This window comes from Pimephales promelas, chromosome 8 (assembly GCF_988280905.1).
Source record: "Pimephales promelas chromosome 8, fPimPro1.hap1.1, whole genome shotgun sequence".
Classification (NCBI taxonomy): domain Eukaryota; kingdom Metazoa; phylum Chordata; class Actinopteri; order Cypriniformes; family Leuciscidae; genus Pimephales; species Pimephales promelas.
In genome coordinates this window covers 37,007,512-37,026,637 of record NC_142776.1, presented here as the reverse complement: position 1 = coordinate 37,026,637, position 19,126 = coordinate 37,007,512, and the positions used below count along the sequence as shown (strand labels likewise).

Sequence of the window (19,126 nt, the reverse complement as noted above, 5' to 3'; positions counted from 1 at the left end):
AACCCGTCACCTAACTGACGTTAAAGGTAAAGCGTCAGTTGTATGACGGCCCGGGATCGCCATCTACCGACGTTTAAGGGGGCCCTAAAAAGGCGGATATTGACGTACGGTCAAAATACGCCCCAAAACGTCAGTTATATGACTTTTTGGGATGAGACTGTGTTACTATTTACGCATTTGAAAAGAAGCATACAAATAAGGAAGGTATTTTTAAAAAAAAAAGTTAAAAAAAATCAAACATATACATAAAAAGCATTTGAAAAATAGCATAAAAACAAGGAAGGGATAGTAAAAAAAAAAAAAAAAAAAAAAGTTTCCAAAATTGGTTAACGTGACATTCATATATCAAAAAGGAAAATGTTGAAATCTGTCAGTTTTAATAAAAATAAATCCACGGGATATAAAAGTGTCTGTAGTTGAAGAAACCCCCAATTTGTGAACAAGTGAAAATATGTCTCCATTAAGATACGGCAGGCACAAAGCCTTTTAACACCGCACTTCTTCAAAAGATCAGTTCTCTGCTTTGGCAAACTCTTACCAGCGAATCCATCTCTGCTCCTGGATAACGGAGTGACATCAAACGGACGTCTGAATGAGACATCAAAGTTTCCTTCATCTTCCTCTGGTCCTCTATACTGTCTGCATCCAGAGCCAGAAGTCAGATGGGCTTTGCACTTCTCCGTCTGTTCCTGCGCAGGAACAACCACACATTTAGCCTTTCAAACTATATTCAATTAACGCTTCTATGAGTGTGTCGCTCGGGTTTCACAGTCTAGCTACGAACTTCAAATGTGCGTCAGACAATGTGATTGCAAATGAGGAGGACAGAGACGAGTGTTTCTGAAATGAAATGCAAATAGAGAGATAGCTCAGACAGACAGACTGTCAATGTGTCAAATGAGGAGGGAAAACACTTCAGTGAGGTACGAGCCGAATTTACACATATATTAATCTTCCTGAAAAGAAAGGAGCGAGGATCGTGAAAGAAACTTAACCTGGTTGAGTTTGAAACACAATATTCATGTGTATATCATGCTTAACTCCATCTACATCCGGCATGTGTCTCATTTCAATCCGTTACCTCTTGATATGACATCTCAATAACGCTCAGTTATTTTATGTAGTTTTGCACTACAGAAATGCGCTCTATTGCACTGACAAGAGTGCTTTAAAGGGATAGTTCACTTTGAACTAATATTTTATAATGCAGGTCTATGGTCACCACCTCAAAGAGCATGCACAGAGAAGTCCCGTTTTAATGACTCTTAAATGTGATGGTCTCAGACACGAAACGAGCAGTTTGTGTGAGAAAACGAACAGTATTTATATCGTTTTACCTCTTGTAATCACAGTCACAAAGCGCCCGCGCCCACTCGGACGTGGCTGTGGTTACAAGAGGTAAAACGATATAAATACTGTTCGTTTTCTCACACAGTGTCTTAGGACATCAATGTGTACTTACATTTACGAGTCATTAAATCATGTTTAATTTGGACTTCTCTGTGCATGCTCTTTGAGGTGGTGACCATAGACCTCCATTATATGACTGACAGACAAGAACGGTTTGACCTAAAAATATCACAAAGACACCTACATCTTAGATGCCCTTGAGGTAAGCTAAAACATACTAAAAATTATTTTCAAAGTGAACTATCCCTTTAATGCACAGAGCATTGAAATCTATTAAGGCAAAAAAAAAAAATCTATTGACAAAATACAGCAAAACAAATCACTAAATACAATACAACAAAATTTATAATATAACAATAATATTGTATAATACTGCAAAAGATTTCTGTCAGGGAACATCAATGTTTGCAAGCTCTCGTATTATTGTATTTCTGATATACATAAATAATATTTAAATATCATTAGAGAGGTTTAAAATGTGATTTTTGCTCACAAAAGCTGCATTTACTTGATTAAAAACGCAGTCTGAAATATTACAAGTTAAAAGCACTGTTTATGTGAATATATCCGTAAAATGTCATTTATTCCTGTAAAGCTGAATTTTAAGCATCTAATATGCTGATTTCTTCCTCATTTATGTTTTTTATTATTAATTACTACCAACCTTTACCTAGTTGTGTCCCACAGAACCTTTCTGATTACATATTTTTTGCAAGTACAAAGAGCAATACAAATGAAATATAAACCGAAACACAAAAAGTTATTACATGACTCTTGCTTATTTGGACATGGCTACTCAACATGCATTTTTTTGCTAACATTTGTTTTGAGTATAAACTGTTCAACCTGTAATTTCCATTTACAGTAGTTCCAATCCATATTTATGTTGCAGAATGACAAAAGAAAGCGCATTTTTCAGACCTCGCAAGTCTGTGCTTGTTATTTCTGGCGATCTTGAACTACTATAGAGCTCAGTCTCGGTGTGTGAAGGTCACATTTTCTGTTCTAATCTTAGAGGAAGGAGCCGCTTTGTGCTCCCTTCAACAAACCAATCCTGTTATAGGCCTCCACGTCCTCCCAGCAATTTACCTCTGATTAAGCAATTCATCTGCAAGAGCGTTTGTGAGGCATGCTTCCCCAGCGCCTCGCTGTGTGTGCCCGGCTAAGTCCTATTGCTTTGAATGCGTCTCCAGATGGGAATTATGGAGGAGCCGAGAGCCTATGTAGGGAGAAAGGCCAGATTTCACCGGCTTATCTGTGCTCCCTCCCCGATCCTGATGGGGCAGAAAAGAAGGAAGCCGTCCAAAAGCCCTCCAGAAAACGGCGGACGCTTGAACCGGAGTCCCAATCGATTTAGCACCTTTGCAGGACAGAGAGCGTGGAGAGCACAACGCCTTGCCTGAGGAAAAATACACCTTTCCAAATACGTTCTGCCTGTCTGGAAGGGGTTTTGAGGAGCTGCTCTGTTCCAAAACTTAGTGAGCCGACTACATAGGGAGGAGCATTTAAGGGATAAACCATCGTTCTGTCAGCATTTGCTCACCCTCGTCGCATTTGATAACAATTAAACAAGTAGATTATGACAGAATTCAGACCTTAAAGGGTTAATTCACCCAAAAGTGAAAAACCTCCGTTCATCTTCGAAACACAGTTTAAGATATTTTAGATTTAGTCCGAGAGATTTCTGTCCCTTCTGTCCTTGTCCAGAAAGAAACTAAAGACATAATCAAAGTAGTCCATGTGACATCAGTGGGTTAGTTAGGCTACAATGTTTTGAAGCATCGAAAATACATTTTGGTCCAAAAATAACAAAAACTGCGCCTTTATTCAGGATTGTATTTTCTTCCGGTACAGAAACGTATTGCATTCACTTGAGGAACAGAATTAACAAGTTAATTATCTCAGAATTACGAGATTATTTTTCATGGGAAAAAAAGTTTTTGTTCTGTTTTTATGAATTAACAAGTTAATTATCTCAGAATTCGGATACTGTATATTTTTCTTGAAAAAAAAAATTCACTCAAGTCATTAATTCAGAAAAAAATATAATTCTGAGATAATTAACTCCTTAGTTCGGAAAAAGAGAGCAAAACATTTTTTTTTCATGAAAAATTAGCTCGTAATTCTGAGATAATTAACTTAGGCCTAACTTAAAAAACAGAGTACATTTTTTTTTTCTTCAAGTGAATGCAATACGTTTTCCGTATTCCGGTTGTGTTGTGGATCCGCGTTCAGTGTCGCTGCTGACGTAAGACGCGGCTGACATAGGTCTGGTGCGGCTGAGATCCGGTTACAGTCTGTGGGGGACGCAAGTACAAAACAATCTTCACAAACATGTCTAAGGATTTCCACACAGAGGAAGACATATTTATTTGAACCTGAATACACGGACGCACCAGATACACGTCAGCAGCAGCGTCACTGAAAGCGGATCCACAACAGAACCGGAACACAATACAATGCTGAATAAAGTCGTATTTTTTTGTTATTTTTGGAGCAAAATGTATTTTCGATGCTTCAAAACATTGTAACTAACCCACTGATGTCACAGGACTACTTTGATGATGTCTTTATTTACTTTCTGGACAAGGACAGTATATACACACGTTTAATGGAGGGACAGAAAACTCGCTTAAACTGTGTTCTTTCTTCTCTTTTCAATGTGAATATCTTTCAAATGCAATTTATTCCTGTGATTAATCACTACTCCAGTCTTCAATGTCACATGATCCTTCAGAAATCACTCTAATACGGTGAGACTTCTTTCAAAAACGTTGAAAAAATTCGTAATAATTCAAAATGTTTGACAGGTATTGTATTTTAGGGGAATTTTTCAAGGCAGTAAGCTAGGCTCAGGAACAGGGGCGATGTGTGGAGGTTTTTTTGTTCAATTATTTAATCAAAGAGCATGTAAAAGTTGAAGAATTCAAGAGAACTTTGTTCTCCATGCCTTTTGTGCATTACATAACAGTTGAATGTATTATATCATTAAAGTCAAAAGGTGTATGGAACGACAGAATATCGAAAGACATTTAGCCTTCAGAATAGGTTAAAAGTTCAGTTAAAAGTTGTTGGTTTTTTTTCATTTAAGGCTGTATAACACAATTTCCTTGATCTTTTATGATAAAAAAACATGTGAAAACATAACACAGTCTCATCCCAAGACGTCATATAACTGACGTTTTGGGACGTCTTTTGACCATACGTCAATATCCGCCTTTTTAGGGCCCCCTTAAACGTCGCTAGATGGCGATCCCGGGCCGTCATACAACTGACGCTTTACCTTTAACGTCAGTTAGGTGACGGGTTAGGTTTAGGTCTGGGGTAGAGTTAGGATCCCATAACCTCATCTACCGACGTTTAAGGGGGCCCTAAAAAGGCGAATATTGACGTATGGTCAAAAGACGTCCCAAAACGTCAGTTATATGACGTCTTGGGATGAGACCGGGTTGGAAAACACACAGTTCTGGATCTGCTATGGAACATCAGCAGTGAACAATGAACATTCACTGAAACTAAGATACAAAAGTTTAGATGCAATGTAGCCTGTAATGTCTCAAAAGTCCTGTTATCGTATATGTAATGGCTCCTGTCCATGTTTTCAGGACAATTTATTCTTAACCAAAAATGTCATTTCATTTAAATACATTTAATTTGCTTTACAAATACATACATGTACATAAATTAGTATCAATCATCAGCCAACCACTAATATATAGTACAAAATAATGAAATATCCATTAAATGATAAAACCCCGCCCTCAAACCAAGGGGCTTTTATACAGCACATTTTTTTTCAGGCAAATAAAAGTTCCTGCAAGCTTTTCAAGCGAGTGTAAGTTTTGAAACGAGTAGTTGTTTACAGGCGTGGAAGTGTGTCCTGCGAGACGGTAGCGTGAAGCATCTGCTCCACTGCCAACATCACTCATCCTGAGACGCCACAGGGACTGGCACTCAACACACACCACATACTTGTTTGCGATGAAAGACATTCAAAGCCGCTTTGCGATAAACACATACACAAACTGAGCTCTTACTCGACCCATCCCGCATTTTTTTTAATGCACTGTAAATTTCGATTTTATTCATGTGCATTTTTATTTAATAAAAAATTCATAAAAGAATATTTTGTTTGAACAGGACTTAAGTTGAACAGATATTTGCTATATGAAAATATATTTTAGAAATGTTATTCCCTTTAAAGGGATAGTTTAAATACATTTTTGGTATGTTTTAGTTTATGTTTTAGTTGTTTAGATGTAGCTGTGGTTACAAGAGGTAAAATCGATATAAATACTGTTCGTTTTCTCACACAAACCACTCGTATCGTGTCTTTACGAGTCATTAAATCATGTTTAATTTGGACTTCTCTGCATGCTCTTTGAGGTGGTGACCATAGACCTCCATTATATGACTGACAGACAAGAACGGTTTGACCTAAAAATATCAAAATTTAAACTACTGCGGAAACAAAGACACCTACATGCCCTTGAGGTAAGCTGAAACATATCAAAAATTCATTTCAAAGTGAACTATCCCTTTAAGGTATTAAAGTGGCTATAAGTAGCTCATTATTTTTGAATCTTGGTAAACGCACATGCGCTAAAAATAATAAATGCATCTGTGAATGAACTGTAAGCTGCTGAATGAATCCATTTAGTTTGTATGGGAAGTCTATTCCTGCACAAAATAAATAAAATGTAAGAAAAATATATATAATAATAAAATATAATCATAAAGTATATCATATTTTAAATATTTATGAATTAAAATATTGTCCAAAATATATTAAAAAATGCCTAAAATATTTTCAAATTACATGCATATAAATGTACACACTACATACATAATAATATATATATCTGGTGTGTATTTGGCTATTTTTGGTATGTTAAAAAACAAGATGTTTCATACTGGACTGTTTGAAGTTCTTGAATCTCCCAAAGCACAGATCTGCAAAAGTCTGACTGCCTTTATGCTTGCTTGTGGGAAAAGCGAGAGCGTGGATGTGCATTTGTGTTTATAAACCGCTGACATGTTGTGATCAATGGTTAGTCGTGAGGAAACAGACAGCAGTCTAAACTACACCATTTGTAATGCATTTCACAGCATATACACGCAGCTTTATTTGTTTTCTAAGATATTGGGTACAAGATATTGTTCAGGGAGTTGTAAAGCTTGGGCTTTGATTTAATATTTAGAAATGTTTCCCATAAAGAGCAACTGCATTGTTATGAAGACCAGCTCCAATAAAGGCTTCAATCCCTTAAGTGTGTACAACATGAAAACGAGAAATGCGATGAACAAGAAATGTTTATACCTTTTTTTAAGTAAATATCAGTGGTGCTTTGCATGCATTTTTTTTTAGAATCTTGCACAAAAAGAGTCCCCTTTTTATTTAATATTAACAAAAGCCACATGATTTGAGTTATTCGTGACGATGCTCGACAGAATGCATGCCTTCTTGCCCTGATGTTATGTAACATTAGATGGTCCGTAACCTCACCCTGTCCACTGCGTTACCCAGCATCCTCTGCTGCAATCACATGTGTGCGGCCCAAGATAAAAGACATCAAAGCATGCAGCACTAATTCTACCAAAATGAAAGCAATATCTTAAAAGCTTGATGCACCGCATACAAAATCAATACGTTTCATTTTGGTGTCGCCCAGCATTGCTCATTATGTCACACGCTGGGAGAAATTCACGGTGAGTTTGATCCGAGAGTGAAACGGTGGCAAGAATTCAAAGATTCCAAGAGGAGAGAGATCAAGGAACAAAATAACTATTTGAACACCATCTCACTTAAAAATGTCATTATGTAATATAATCAAATATCAAAGCACATCCTGCAGGAGCTTTGCTGAGCTAATACACGTTCCTGGTCTTATTGTGAAAGACTCATCAGACTCATCGTTCATCACATCTATCGCACTTTTCAGCTAATGTCACCGAGGGGCTTCGAGTTCATGTTAACTAAGTAGCCTTTCTAAAATCTGGACAATTAATCAGTAATTTAATGCTGCTTAATGATAATATAATCAAGGTTACAGCCAAAAAAATTACAAAAAGAAGCGTTTGTTCTGGAGGCTTTGCCGTCACAGGAATAAATTAAATTTTTAAAACATGTTAAAATAGAAAAAAAAAGTAAAATTGATTACCCATTTACTGTATCTTTGATCAAATAAATGCAGCCTTCTTTCAGAAACATTAAAGGGGCTAATGTAAATGTTAGAATTTGCATGTATTAATTGCTTTATTATCAACAATGTGTTGAAAAGACCTGGTTGTCTATGAAAGCCAGACTGATTTTTATGTGACAGACTCGGGATGTTTTTCCCGGGAAAATAAAAAGGATGTGATGTTTACACACGCTCCCGAGAGCCTCTTCTCCGTTTAATGGCACATGAAACGAATGCTTTTACAACGCCAGGCGTTCATTCATATAGTCTCTCATTGTCAGATTAGTCTTTAAGTCACCCCTGTGGTGAAAATCCAGCTTTTAATGTTGTTAATATGTTTAAGTGATGTTGTTAATACGCTTTAAGACAAACCATGTGTAAATTCATAAGTCGACAGCATTGCTGAGTATTTTCAGCTTACAGTCTCAAAAACACGGTTTGAAATCGCTGGCCGTCACAAACGGACCTTGTAACCAATCAGATCAACTGTGAGTGGAACTCTAAGCTGAGTGAGTGAGTGGAGGCGGGGATCATTTGCATATTCATAGAACTGCGTATACTATATGAGGCAAGGGTGTCAGGTTACATTCAAGTTATTTTAAGGCATAAAGAATTTAAGGGGAAAAAACGCTTAAGTCATTTTGGTGATCAAAGATGAGTTTTAAGAGATACAATTATTGAGTAAGGGGACTTTAAATATACTAATGATCATTTTAATTGCCTCATCTGTTGACAAAGCCGGTGAATTGCAGAGCTGCTGCAAACATCCACATCTCTATGATCAGATTGTGCGAGCACAAGCAGTAAATTGCCTGCAGTTCCCTTAATGACCACTGGTGTCGCTAAAAGCAAGGGTTTCTGCCCCTTAAAGGGACAGTGCACCAAGAAATGAATATTTTTGTCATAATTTACTCACCCTCAAGTTGTTTTCTTTCTTCTGCTGAACACAAAAGAAGATATTTTAAAGAATGTTGGCAATCAAACATATTATTAAATATCTTATTTTGTGTTCAGAAGAAGAAAGAAATTCATACAGGTTTTTGTAACAAGATGAGAGTGAGTAAATGATGACTTTGGGTGCACTATGCCTTTAAAAAAAAAACGGTTATATAAGTGCTTTGATTTTAATATCTGTGTCCAGTATGGGACCGGTGTCATTAAACACAGATTTCTGTGAACAGAACAGCAGCAGTTATCGCTCCTTTAAAAGACCACTGGAACCACAAACGATCAGATTCACCTCACTGACCCGAGAACAGCTCAAAAACCGTACAAATGATAATGCCAATACAAACCCCTCCGTGCTGAATTACTCAGTCCCTCATCTATTGTGGTCGGCCGGTTATCAATCACCGTTAAACAAGCTTGAACACGCAAACCAGCGCAGGTTTCATTACAAAATACCATTAATCAGGTCAACTCGGCTGGTTGTGGAACTAATCAACTGCTTAAAGCCTTATCGGAGAGAAAACACAGCCGATCAGGTGATTCGTGACATGAATTTAGATGAGCGGTATATGGAATCATGCTTTGTAAAATTTAATAATTATAAGATTAAAAAGTTGAAATGAAGAGAGAAAAAGTCTATTGCATAGTTTTACATTTTATGTCATAATTTCACTTTTTTTTTCTCACAATTTTCCATCTCATAATAAAGTCTAGTCAAAATTATAAGGAAAAAGTACAAGTTATGAGATAGGAAGTCAAAATTATGACACAAAAAGGTCAAAATTATGAGATGTTAAAGTAAAAGGTATAATTTAAAATGTGAAATTATGACATAAAATGTTAAACTATGCAATAAACTATAAATTAAGAGAGAATAGGCCAAATTATGAGATATAAAGTTGACGTAAAAATGTGAAATTATGAAAAAAATCTAAATCATGAAATAACCTTAAGATTGTGACAAAATAGTCCAAATTATAAGATGATAATGTTGAAGATATGGCATAATGTGGAATTAAGACAAAATGTAAATTATGAAACAAACATAAAATTATGAGAAAATATGCCAAATTATAAGATGATATAGATTAAGGAAGGCCTATATCATAATTATGAGGGGGGGGGGGGGGGGGGAATCGGACATACTGTAAGTCATAAGATAACAGACTTACTTCTTATTTCAGTCATAAATATTTCAAAATTATTTCAAGAAAAGCCCAAATTATAAGATAAAAAGTCTCATAATTTTGACTTGAAATGAATGTGAACATAATGAAATTATTACGACCTTCTTATCTTACAATTACATTGTACCATGACATACACTTCAAACATGGACAAACAAACTCAGCCTTTGGGTTAAATGTTTAAATGATTTGGGTTTGTCCATATTTGACCCAAATTTGGGTCAACAAACCAGCATTTTTTAGAGTGTACATTTAACCAAAGCATGATTTTTTTTTTCTTATGTGGCAGAAATGGTCTTCCATACTGTTTCACCTTCCCTTTAAAAATTTGCATGAAAAGCAAACTTGCACTGTTGTTCACAGCCCTTTATATCTCACCAGACACACAAACTGTTTTCTCTGCGGCTGCGACACATGATAAGTCTTGCAGGAGAAGAAAACACTCGCGGCTCCTTTACTCACTCACCTACCCGAACCCGCGGTCAGAGTCGTTTCCACCGGCCCTCGAGTAACACCTACATCAGCCGACGCTGTCTGTGTCGTGCTGAGGCCTCTTCACACTCCCCGCTGGGTCACAGATGCTCCTGCTTTCAGAAACACACACACACACACAGGCCCTTGACGGCTACCTCAAGTTCATCACCCCTGCCAGGCCGAGCGACGCCAGCCTTTAGCACCATATGCTAAATCACGTTCACACTGGGCAGCGGCAGAATGACAGATTTAGCACAGCAGAAACAGAAACATTCACCAGTAATGGGATATTAGATGTGGAAACGTCAAACATCCAGGAGCGGGTCGGTGAACCGGCCTTCTGCTGAAGTATAGATAGCGGACTCTTGCTACTCCAGGAAAACTGCTGGGAAAAACAGCATCTATTTACATGAGGTGTTTGTTTCTGTAGCGGGAGACTCACTGACAAACAAACTTTCAGAAACACAAAGACAGAAATGATATCTGCAGAAACATACACTTCTGGAGCAGTGCATAGGCTAATGTAGCATAATCATTGAGCTATGATGTTGTTTTGATGCAAGGAACGGACGAATTTTTAGAACATTTGCACTCAAATGCTTGTTTGAATCAAATATGGAAAAACCTTACCATTGGTTTAAAAATTTCATTTTATATTTGACCCAAACATGGAATGTATGGGTGGTAAAACATTACATGTGTTGTTAATATTTACAATCTCTAGTCTTTTGTAATAACTGCGGCGAGGTGGCTAATTCGAAACAATTCGTACGACCTCACTCGTACAAATTAGTGCGATTTTTGCTTAATCGTACATATTTTACGAGTTGGCCAATACGTACGACGACTCCGCCCCTCAACCTACCCATCATGTGGATTTAGACAAATCGTACGAGTTTGTACGAGTGAGGTCGTATGAATTAGTGCGTTTTTTACTAAATCGTACATATTTTACGAGTTGGCCAGTTCGAACGAATGACATAACCCTGACTCCGCCCCTAAACCTACCCATCACATGAATTTAGACAAATCGTACAAATTCGCACGAATAAGGTCCTATGAATTAGTGAGATTTTTACTAAATCGTACATATTTTACGAGTTGGCCAATTCGAACGAATGACATAACCCTGACTCCACCCCTAAACCTACCCATCACATGGATTTAGACAAATCGTACGAATTCGCACGAATGAGGTCATATGAATTAGTGAGATTTTTACTAAATCGTACATATTTTACGAGTTGGCCAATTCGAACGAATGACATACCCCTGACTCCACCCCTAAACCTACCCATCACATGGATTTAGACAAATCGTACGAATTCGCACGAGTGAGGTCGTATGAATTAGTGAGATTTTTGCTAAATCGTACATATTTTACGAGTTGGCCAATACGTACGACGACTCCGCCCCTCAACCTACCCATCATGTGGATTTAGACAAATCGTACGAGTTTGTACGAGTGAGGTCGTATGAATTAGTGCGTTTTTTACTAAATCGTACATATTTTACAAGTTGGCCAGTTCGAACGAATGACATAACCCTGACTCCGCCCCTAAACCTACCCATCACATGGATTTAGACAAATCGTACGAATTCGCACGAATAAGGTCGTATGAATTAGTGAGATTTTTACTAAATCGTACATATTTTACGAGTTGGCCAATTCGAACGAATGACATACCCCTGACTCCACCCCTAAACCTACCCATCACATGGATTTAGACAAATCGTACAAATTCGCACGAATGAGGTCATATGAATTAGTGAGATTTTTACTAAATCGTACATATTTTACGAGTTGGCCAATTCGTATGAATTCGTATGAATGACCTAACCCTGACCCCGCCCCTAAACCTACCCATCACGTGGATTTAGACGAATCGTACGAATTCGTACGAGTGAGGTCGTATGAATTAGTGCGATTTTTACTAAATCGTACATATTTTACGAGTTGGCCAATTCGAGTTTGAGTCAGTAAATTTGAGTAAAATCCTGTGCGAATGCGCCACGTGAAATTCAGATGTGGCGGAGTAATAATTTCTAAATCACACAAGGTCGCCAGAAAATACTAATCCCGTGCGAATAGGGCTTAAGATAAAGTCAGTAAATATAATATTGTAAGATAAAGTCAATGTCAAAAGAATAACTTCATGTCGTATTTAGCAGGTTGAAGAGGGACGATAATATAATTTGTATTTAAAATGTCACAATTATGAGAAGAAAAAATAGAAATTGTGAGAATGAAATGTTGAAATAAATGACAGAAAAGCTATAGAATTGTGTTGACAAGTAATTATGAGCAAAAAATTCTGACATAGCTACTAAGTCTTATGCGAAATTATAAAATTTGAATTAAATATTATGAGATAAAAAAATGATATCCTATATTTAGTTTTAGTCACGTTTATTGTTATCTCATGCCTTATGTTAAGCAGATTGGAGCTGACAATAATATACATGTAATGTACATGATTTTGCAATGAAGCAATGAAGCAGTTGAGATTTGCTAGTAATATACTGATTTATACAGAGTGTACTGTATGTGGATAAAGCTGGACATAATTAAATAAACAAATAGTTGACAAATTTATATAAATAGCTGGGTGATAAATTTATACAAATAGCTGGGTGATAATACCGTAGTTACATTTTATGAAAATAGTGGTGTTTGTGAAGGCAGAATCACTATCAGTCATGCTTGTTTATGCAACAATATCATCAATTACTGACTGCAGACTCTGCCAAACATCTATTTTCAGTTCTAAACTTCTCTGAAAACCACTTTTTACATCTCCGACCCCTCTCTCTTTCTCATTTTGCTCTTTTATTTGATAGGACAAATGAGTAGATTAAGCAGTGCGCTGTGCAAATGTAAATCAGCTCTGGAAAGATCAAACACAGAGAGGAGGTTTTGCCATCGGTCCACAGTGTTTAACTCCATATCTGAGTTACAGCGTTACAGTGATTCCTCATAAAACCCTGCGAGAATCCAGAGTGAAATTTGCCTAAACACTAGACTAGACTCTATCTCTCTCTCTCTGACAGTCCGAATCTTCAAAACCAATGTATTTGTCATATAAGCTTCACTGTTAACAAAGTTTAATTAACATGTTTTGCTTATTAACTATCATTAACTGATGGGAGCTTATTGTAAAGTGTAACCAAACATTGATAAATGTAGTGTTATTAAGCATCTAGCTGATTCCAAGTGTCATGTCGTCTCTTAAAGGTGCAGTGTCATTTTTCGCAGCATCTAGTGGTGAGGTTATGAATTGCAACCAAACAGAAGTTACGGTGGCCGAGAGAGTGATCTTGTTGTCTGATAAAGCAGAGAGGAGCTAGTTAAGCAATGAGCTTTCTTTATAAAGATAAAGAATTTAGGTTTACTTAAATATTCAGTTAAACAATGTTATTGTGAATATTATTGTTACCTGTTTTTCATTGTGTCAGTGTTTTATTCGCTTACTTAAGCTAACTTCGTTGCACAAAGAACAACATAGTGACGGATCGCGTTTGTCCATTTAGGGCCACCATAGAAGCATGTCAGCGCATTTCAATGTAAGGGGACATGTATGATAGAAATGTAGACAGAAATGGCTCATTCTAAGGTAATAAAAACATAACTGTTCATTAAGTAAGGTCTTTATACACCAGTTGTTTATATGATATTGCATTTCTGTCAACAGATCCTCCTAAATATTACACAATGTCCCTTTAAACCTACTCTGAAGAAAGCACCACTTAGCAACCCCCTAGCAACACCTTAGCAACGTAAGGACAACTTTTGCATGACTCAAGCACCGTTTACTTGAGAAAATGTAAAAATGTGCTTTATTTTGCATGTGCACACACATATTATTCCTATCATTTGACACTTAAATAAATCAAACATGATTTTTTTTTTTCCCTCGGCAGAATGTAAAATAAGGTGCTTCTGTATTTAACCATTCATTATAAATGGAAACGGCACACCAGCCAAAACTCCATCAGGTATTGCTTATTCGCTCGCACACAGCTCAGAGAACATAGACTAATGCTTGCTGAAATATGAGCTATGAGATCGCTTTTATTAGGCGGCTGTCTGAAATAATTTACCTCTCCCTTTCATAAACTTTTGCTGTCCTTAACTGCCGCTGCGAGGAAAAATATAGTAAGTCGTTAAAAGTCTGTTACAAAAAGTGGCTGTAAAATGAAGGCTTGACCACTGAAGAATACAGGGCAGCAGAAGTCCTGATTCATGTAAATCTGAGAATAACACACCCGAGAGCCTCGTAAAGGGAAGATTTGTGTGTAATTGCTTAGTCAATATTACATACAGTCATGGTCATACTCTGCCTTTCCTAACAAACTTTGCACTCTAAAAAATGCTGGGTTGTTTTAACCCAATTTTGGGTCAAATATGGACAAACCCGAAATGTTGGGTTAAAAATGTAATGTAAAAATTTAACCCAACGGCTGGGTTAGTCCATATTTGACCCAAAGTTGGGTTAAAACAACCCACCATTTTTTAGAGTGTGACTTTGTTCATTTTCAACTCATGACGTACTGTAATAGGAGTGGGGGAAATAACAACAGCACAACAAATAGTAAGTATTAGCAATAGATCTGATGAATACATGATGTTGTTACGCATCTTGTTTCATTGATTTACATTAATCTGCATAATATTAATTTTAAATGGACCAAAATTTCTCCAACTGGAAAAATTGACTTGCCGTTATTGCTGAGATACTGAGATCATTTTGGTTTATATTATGTGAAATTACTTTTACATATTTATCTCACATATACAATTTGAACCAAACGGGTTATTTACATTAGTTACGTAAATTTGGGTTTAAAAGTAAAACCCTTGAGTAAAGTGATGCTAACACCTTGGTATTGAATGATAACCTTATATTTGCATGGTGCTTCAAAGAGTATGTCTAAAACAAACATAGTAGTACCATGGTACTTTTTTGTAAGTGAAATCGAGAGCTACTGGACCGAATATGCTGATTTGTAATTTTTCATGGCCCAAATCACTAAACTCCAAGTGTCCATTCAGCACTTCCATGCTTCAACAGCCAATTTATAACAGGTAAGACTGTAAGAGTGTGTTTTAATTATTCTTCCTCTGTGAAACTTCTGTATGATTGCTTTTTCCTCTGATCCTTGTAAAAACATCTTTTTGCCTATTACCCAATTAAAATAGGGCTAAGAGGTTGAACGGCGAATTGTACGAAGAGCCCCGGAGGATTGCGTCCACCTATGAAAACTGCAGCTGGATTTTAGAAGATTTCATTTGGATTTAGACTTCATGCTTCAGAGTCTATTCTAGGGAGACTGGACTGCTTTGAGAATTTCAGACCAGGAAGAATATGATTTTTCACACTGCTGCATGTACTGAAACCTTTAAGGCACTTATTGGATTTATACCTCAACATTTTTAAGGACAATAATCTTAAGTTTATATATTCTTCCTAAAGACTAATAGCAAGTAACTAACTATAATTTTGTAAAGTATTCATGTCCAAGGATCAACATCCTGATTGGACCTAAAACAACATTTCAAAGCAACGGGATGCAGTGAAAAGCAAAAACAATGCAATGCAATGCAATGAAAAGCATAGCTGAGCAGATCAATGTAATGTAAATCAATGCAATTCAAAGCAAAGCAATGCAATTCAATTAAAAGCAATGCAATGAAAAGCAAAGCAATGCAATGCAATTCAAAACAAAGCAAAGTAATACAATTCAATTCAAAGCAATGCAATGCAATACAAAGCAATGCAATGCAATGAAAAGCAAAGCAAAGCAATGCAATTCAATGAAAAGCAAAGCAAAGCAATGCAATGCAATGAAAAGCAAAGCAAAGCAATGCAATGCAATGCAATGAAAAGCAAAGCAATGCAATGCAATTCAAAGCAAAGTATAATGCAATGCAATGAAATGCAAAGCAAGGCAATGCAATGCAAAGAAAAGTAATGCAATTTAATTTAAAGCAATGCAATGCAAAGTAATACAATTTAATTCAAAGCAATGCAATTCAATTTAATGCAAAGCAAAGTAATGCAATTTAATTAAAAAGCAATGCAATTCAAAGCAAAGCAAAGTAATGCAATTTAATTCAAAGCAATGCAATGCAAAGCAAAGTAATAAAATTTAATTCAAAGCAATGCAATGCAATTCAATGCAAAGCAATGTAATTCAATTCAAAGCAATGCAGTGCAAAGTAAAATAGAATTTCTTAATTATTGATAGGTGAAATACAGCCCGTGAATGTTTCTGTGACATTCACCTGTTTCTAAATCACAGTTCAGTTAGGTAATATGTAAATGTCCAAGCACATGCAGTGTTGCCTATTCCCCTACGATATCCTTGGCAAATTTGTCTTAAATGTGCTTGACAGGAACATTAACCTTAATGTCAAAGCTCAGATTCACTACATGCAGTGAAAATATGCCCGAGACTTCAAAAAAAATCTCCCCATTTAAATAATAAATGAGAGTCCTCGCTCGACCTTTCTCCTCGGGTTGCGGAGGTGATGTATGGAGCCCCAGCGGGGACATATGCTACAGCTGGCTTAACCTGAACTGAGTCGAAGGAAGCTGATGAAAAGCTAAGCTGAAAGAAGCATGTCCTCTGACAAAACGCCTCAAGTCTGAATGAGATGGACTTTATCTCCTATAGGAACAGAGTCATCCAGAAGGAAACTTGGTGGCAGTCAGACTCCAGGTTAGGAACAAGAACCAGGTTAAACCACATCGGTTGATCTTGAGTGATTACCTTCTGATGAATCACTGTAGCTTGATATTATCACAGAGAGTACTCACATCAGATGAGATTTGGCAGTCCATTTCCCATCATGCATCTGAGAAGAAAAAGGCTTAATGTTAAACTGCTGTTTGCACCCCACTTGAGTACACAATCTGACATATTTTCAAATGAAACAATCAGAAATATATACACACATGAAACCTGCATAGATCTACAAAAGATTTGACTGAAAATAAAATAAAATAGTATCATAGTAAAATAAACCCTTAGTTTTTGATATTTGAAATACAACCAACACTATCTCACGACCAATTCGTACGAATTCGACGCATGATTAAAAAGTGGCTAATTCGTACGACCTCACTCGTACTAATTCGTACGATTTGTTTAAACCCACGTGATGGTTAGGTTTATGGGCGGGGTGAGGGGTAGGTCATTCGTACGAATTCATACGAATTGGTCAATTCGTAAAATATGTACGATTTAGCAAAATTGGATTAATTCGTACGAGTGAGGTCGTATGAATTGTTACGAATTAGCCACTTTTTAATCATTCGTCGAATTCGTACGACTTGGTCGTGAGATCGGGTTGATGCAACCTATGGATGTTCTTGTGATATTCACCTGTTTCTAAATCACAGACAATCCAGTCAGATCATTTGTAAATGTCTAAACACTTCCACAGCCCATTTCCTTACAATATCCTTGGCTAATTTGTCTTAATTGTTTTATTTTCAAATGCAAAATGGATGAGGATTAATTCTTGTATCCACCAAGACTTGATTGAACGTTGAAAGTACGGCATGCTGTTTTAAATCCGTCCATGAACATTATATCCTGAAGAACTGGATCCGTCTACCACCTGTTCTGCGTTCTAGTGTGTTTTAATTAAACTCTGTTAGGCTTATAACGGACCCACGATTCACTACACTACGATTCCATAATGATAAATAAATAATGAAGGCATTCGGCTGCATATTTTTCTCCTTCTCCCAGCTAACCTTCGAGCGGCAGTGAAATGTTTCTGTAATCACTCATTACACTTCTTCTCAGGATTGAATTTCTAAGTTCTCGCTTTGCATAGAGACGGGCGATTAATCCCAACCCTCCAGCCGCGGTCCACAAGACCACACGAGGCCGAGAGACAGTGGCTAATGCGATTAACGCCGCCCGCCGCGAGCGAGTCAGGTGACCACATCCGAACATCGCTGATGCCTAATGCCACTCTTTAAAACCTCCAACAGGTGCAGGAGATCTGAAGCTGCTTCACATTAGAGTCAAATGAGCTGGAAGTGAAAACACCCCTGTGCAGTTTTCACACAATCACTTTAATTGCACGTTTTAACAATGCCGTTTTAACCGCGGGTACGAACTGTCTTAGGTTAATGACTCCATTAGTTTAAAGCTTTAATTATTTCCAGCTTGTCAGACCTCACTATCGTTCTGCTCTGGTGAAAACTTAAAATCAGTTCGCTTAACACTAAGTGGATTTCCAAACAACAGGCACTGGAGCTCAGTGTTTGAGTCAGAATATACTCTGCACTATACACTTTCATCTTGTCATTTTTGTCATTATCCCAAGAAGTCATATAACTGACGTCTTGGGACGTCTTTTGACCATACGTCAACATCCGCCTTTTTAGGGTACACTTAAAGGATTAGTTCACTTTTGAAAAAACTTTTGCTGATAATGTACTCACCCCCATGTCATCCAAGATGTCCATGTCTTTCTTTCCTCAGTCGAAAAGAAATGAAAACATTCCAGGATTTTTCTCCATATAATGGACTTCAATGGGAACCGGATGGTTCAAGGTCCAAAAGACAGTTAATAACAGTTTCAGATGCAGCTTCAAATGTCTTTAAACGACACCAGACGATGAATAAGGGTCTTATTATGCGAAACGATCGGTTATTTCAAAACTTATTCCAAAAATGTAACTTTTCTAAGGACAAATGCTAGCCTTTCTCCCTTCTGTGAGGCGCGTTTGTAACGTCACGTAGTACGTAATTACGTTCAAAAGGTCACGGGCGACGTAGCCGGAAGTACACAATCAAAATCGTATGACATCTTTGTTTTTCCTTGTAATTCCTTTTTTTGTAAACGGTGTTTGAGCTAGTTTGCACATTCAACCTATGCGTTCAACTTGTAAACACTGACTC

The 19,126-nt window shown here is 37.0% G+C and overlaps 1 protein-coding gene across 1 annotated transcript in view; it reads right to left on the bottom strand.

Annotated features, from left to right (window-relative positions):
- The window catches only part of cdh22 (cadherin 22), a 289,056-nt gene extending 270,144 nt beyond the window's left edge, over positions 1-18,912 (bottom strand). The window contains exon 1 of the mRNA XM_089134499.1: positions 18,667-18,912. The gene's annotated coding sequence lies outside the window, so the exon portion shown is untranslated. The remainder of the gene's footprint in view (positions 1-18,666) is intronic.
- Positions 18,913-19,126: the final 214 nt, after the last annotated feature.